The sequence below is a fragment of the Haemaphysalis longicornis genome, unplaced genomic scaffold (assembly GCF_048455015.1).
Source record: "Haemaphysalis longicornis isolate Haplotype H1 unplaced genomic scaffold, Haemaphysalis longicornis Haplotype H1 scaffold_1, whole genome shotgun sequence".
NCBI classification, from domain to species: Eukaryota; Metazoa; Arthropoda; class Arachnida; order Ixodida; family Ixodidae; genus Haemaphysalis; species Haemaphysalis longicornis.
The window spans coordinates 373,049,311-373,053,985 of NW_027526203.1; the positions used below are offsets into that span (position 1 = coordinate 373,049,311).

The 4,675-nt window shown below is 49.0% G+C and overlaps 1 pseudogene; it reads right to left on the reverse strand.

The window, feature by feature from the left end:
- Positions 1–216: 216 nt before the first annotated feature.
- Positions 217–4,344, reverse strand: LOC144160532 (uncharacterized; annotated as a pseudogene).
- Positions 4,345–4,675: the final 331 nt, after the last annotated feature.

Consider the following 4,675-nt stretch of genomic DNA (forward strand, 5'->3'; position numbering starts at 1 on the left):
AAATGCAACTTTTATAACTTTCTACTGGTACTAACCAGTATATTGGCCACTTTAATGTGGCACCGCTTAAATACCTTAATTCATTCTCGGGGACAATAGACCTTGTAGCGAAGACTATTGGATCAAAGAAGCACAGAACCTCGCGAATAAAACTACAAAGAGGAGTAGGAGGAAAACTTTTATTGATATCAAGTAAGAGCGCTGTGAGTGGAGTCCTCAGCCCAGGACCCCAGTAAAGCTTGCTGCCGCCTTTGCCCTCTCGACGAGCCGAAGCTGACGATCAGGATCTAAGCTGGCCAGCTCTCGCTCCCACTGCTCTACAGTTGGATTTCGTATTGTGTCTATATTCTTATTATGTTGACAAGCCCACACCCTGTGATATAAGGTTGAGAGCTCTCCACAGTGAGGGCAAGTGGATGTATACATTGTAGGGAATATAGCGTGGAGCCTGGTAGGGTGCGGAAAAGTATTGGTCTGTAGCTGCCTAAGTGAGGTTTCTCGCTCTTTTGTGAGGGATTTATGGCCTGGCGGATATATCTGTCGGGAAAGCCTATAATGTTGAGTGATATCTCTGTGCGTGACTAACGGCTGGTTAACCCTCTGCTGACCTTCTTGTGGAGCCCGGCCGGCTAATTCTCGGGCACTCGTGTGAGCGACGAGGTTTCCACGAAGACTGGAGTGGGCAGGTGTCCAGACAATAGTCACATTAGGAGGGTTTTGCTGGAGGATTTGAAGGGCGGTTTTCGAAATTCGTCCATTGATATAATTCCTGCATGCTCCCTGTGAGTCTGCGATGACAGTCATGGCTTCAGTTTGAGTGATGGCAAGTGCAATGGCTGTTTCTTCCGCTTGCAGTGTATTGGTGCGTCTAAGTGTCAGGCTCGTGAGTGTTCGCGCCATGTCGGTGACCACTGACGTCATAGCATGCTCTCGGGCGTAGTCTGCCGCATCTGTGTACACCACCCTGCATTTTTGCCCATATTTCCTCTCTAAGTTTTCGGCTCTGGCTGTTCTTCGGCCCTCATGGTGCTGAGGGTGCATATTTCAAGGTAGAGGGGAAACTTTGGTGTTTTCTCTGATTTCTTCGGGAATATCTTCCATGGCCGGCCCCGAATTCACTACCGAATTTCCGAGATGGCGCAAAGGGTGACGACCAGTAGGAGGGGTGGCGAGTCGTTGCTGCTGAGCGGTCAGGTGGGCTTCTATGAGCTCGTCTATGGTGTTGTGGAGTCCAAGCACAAGCAGTTTCTCGGTCGATGTTCTTATTGGTAGTCCGAGGGCTTGTTTGTAGGCCTTCTTGATTAGTGCGTCCAACTTATTGCGTTCAGAAGTTTTGAGTATGGAATAGGGAGCGATGTAGACAATTCTTGATACAACGAAAGCTTGTACGAGGCGAATCGTGTCTTGTTCTTTCATTCCGTGATTATTATTAGTGATACGGCGAAGCATGCGGGTGATTTGACTGATCGAAGAGTCGAGTTTGCGGATCACCTCAGAGTTGGAACAGACTTCTTGAAGCATCATGCCCAGTATGTTGATGGAGGGTGAGGGTGTGATGAGGACCCCATCTAATTCTATTTCTATGGTTGTCTTAGTGTCGTTCTTGAGTCGAGGTCTCTTCTGCACCAGTAGGAGTTCTGACTTCCGAGGGGGGCATTTGAGGCCGCAGTTTGCTGCACAGGTTCGGACAACGTCTGCAGCCTGTTGTAATTTGTCTTGCATTTCGCCTTCTGAGCCTTCCCCTATCCAGATCGTGATGTCGTCAGCATATATTTCGTGGTGCAGACCTGGAATTTGATCCAGTTGCCTTGGAAGGTTGATGAGGGCAATATTGAAGAGAAGCGGGGAAAGCACCGCCCGCTGCGGAGTGCCCTTGCATCCAATCGTGATGGGTTGAGAGCTCACGTCCCCACCTTTGATGACTGCCACACGACCCGTTAGGAAGTATCGAATGTATGCGTACATTCGTTCCCCGCAGCCAAGGTTATTAAGGTTTTCGAGGATGACTTCGTGCTTGACGTTATCGAACGCCCCCTTTAGGTCTAGGGCCAAAATAGCCTTCGGTGTGAGCTTGTTTGCTTTGCTCAGAACATCTTCTTTAATTTACAGGAGAATGTCTTGAGTTGAATAATGTGGCCGGAAACCAAACATTGTGTGTGGCATGCGTTGGGATTCTTCAAGGTAGCCCTGTAGTCTGTTAAGCTTTCCAATACATGAAGTAAAAGATCGGTCTCAGATTTTCTATGCTTGGATCTTTGCCCGGATTTGGGATAAGCCTGACTTCGGCTTCTTTCCATGTTGAGGGTATGGCGCCTCTCTCCCAACAATGGTTCATGTACCCCGTGAGTGCACAGATTGAGTTGTCATCAAGATTTGACAGATCTCTGTTGGTGATTTGGTCCATTTCTGGTGATATGTTCTTCCGGATTTTTGCAAGGGCTGCCCTAACCTCTGCGGTGATTGGGCAATCGAGGTGAGCGTTAGGGAGCCATTGCACGGAGGCGGGTGGAAAGGGGGTAAACTGGGTATGTAGCGGGATTGGAGAACACGAAGCAAATCGTCTGTGGTTCCCGGAAGTTTATTTATTTATTTTTATTTATTAATACTGTAAGCCTATTCAAAGGCTCATACAGGAGTGGTACAGTGCAAAAATACGACACTTTAACACATCTATACAAAGGTGTTTAGCATACAAGGGCTAATAATGGCTACGCATATTTTTTATTTCACAGGCTAACACACTTTAATTGATAATCAGAGTTATACAGTATTTCAACTTTAGAAACAAACATGTCCACAGAACGCGCTTCAACAACTTCACTAGGTAATTTATTCCACGTTGCTATGGTTAGTGGAAAAAAGGAAAATTTAAAAGTATTACTATGAGGAACAAGAGGCCTGATATGATAGCTATGGCTGGTTCTGCGAGAATGATAAAAAGGAGGCCGGAGGTATGTATCTTTGTCTATGTTTATGGCACCGTGATAAAGAAGATAAAGGAACTTTAAGGATGATGAAGTTGATGAATGATTGTCTGCATGGTTTTACTAGTTTCTCCTTTGCTTTTTATCGGGTCGATGAGGTATTGGAGGAGACTCCAGGTTTTGAATGTGCTTAGAGTGCCTCGGAGCTCATCACATTTTCCAAGCCAGTTCGGCTGGCAGAGCTTCGTGGCGCGGGCCTCTGCCTCCGCCGTTAGTCTTGCAGTGCGGAGCTTAAGCTTCCGGTTGTGTTTTTGTCTTCTCCATCGCCTGTGAGGCTGTGCTGAGCTTCCAACAAATGAAAGAGATGGTTGTCTATATCTGGGGTGTGGGTGGTGGTTTGGAGGACTCTGGTGTCTCGCAGTTTCTGTGCCCGATTTTCGATGTCTATGATGGGGTCCATCGGAGTTTGTTGCCGGCTTTCCCTTAAACTATGCCAATCTGTGATTCGAGCTTCACTACCCGCCGTGGTGGCTCAGTGGCTAAGGCGTTGCGCTGTTGAGCACGAGGTCGCGGGTTCGATTCCCGGTCGCGGCGGCCGCTTTTCTGATGGAGGCGAAAAGCGAAAACGCCCGTGTGTGCGAGATTTCAGCGCACGTTGAAGATCCCCAGGTGGTCAAAATTAATCCGGAGCTCTCCACTACGGCGCGCCTCATCGCCTGCGTTGCGTCGGCGCGTTAAGCCCTACAATCAATGAATCAATCGATTCGAGCTTCACTGAGGTAGAGGAATCCCTGAAGCTCTGTCTCGATTATCATGCGGTCACTCCCAAGGTTTTCCTCCAGATTGTGCCAGGAGTTGTGGGGGGCGTTTTTAGCGGGAGTGAGGTCGGGTCAAGTATCCCGCGAGATGCTGTTCCCGACTCTTGTGGGTTCGGCGGGATTAGTGAGTAGCGTCAGGTTCTCTTCATCAATACAGTCTGCGACTTCATTTCCTCGCCTATTAAAGTAGGAGTACCCCCAGGCAGGATGAGCTGCATTGATGTCTCCTATTATAAGGAGGGGGCTTGTGCCCGCTCTCATAATCACCTGGTGAAAGAGAGATGCGAGACCGGCTCTTCTATTTTTCGGGCGACAGTAAACATTGAGACTGAAAGTGCTGCGCTCTTTGCCGGGTTTCTGGGTCATTAGTTCCGTAAACGTTTGAAGTGCTCGTTTGCAGTGAGAATGTGTTGGACGGCTATAATGTCCTTACTGACGAGGGTGCAAACATTGGTGTTAGTTTCCTGTAGGGCAATAATATCTGGGGGGTGATTAATGGAACCAATGTATTGATGCAGAAGTCCTTGCTTTTGCTTGTATCCTCTACAATTCCACTGCCAGATGCGGAGGGTGTGGGGGTTGCTTGTCTTGGGGCTAGCCATTGTTGACGGTGGACAGTTCTATCTACCCGCCACGGTGGCTCAGTGGCTAAGGCGTTGCGCTGCTGAGCACGAGTTCGCGGGTTCGATTCCCGGCCGCGGAGGCCGCTTTTCTGATGGAGGCGAAAAGCAATAACGCCCGTGTGTACGAGATTTCGGCGCACGTTAAAGATCCCCAGGTGGTCAAAATTAATCCGGAGCCCTCCACTACGGCGCGCCTCATCGCCTGTGTTGCGTCGGCGCGTTACACCCTACAACCAAATCCGATCAACAGGTGCCTTGGATTTCGAACGGCTCCTATTAGAGCCGCTGCGGAGACCCGGGAATGACTGGG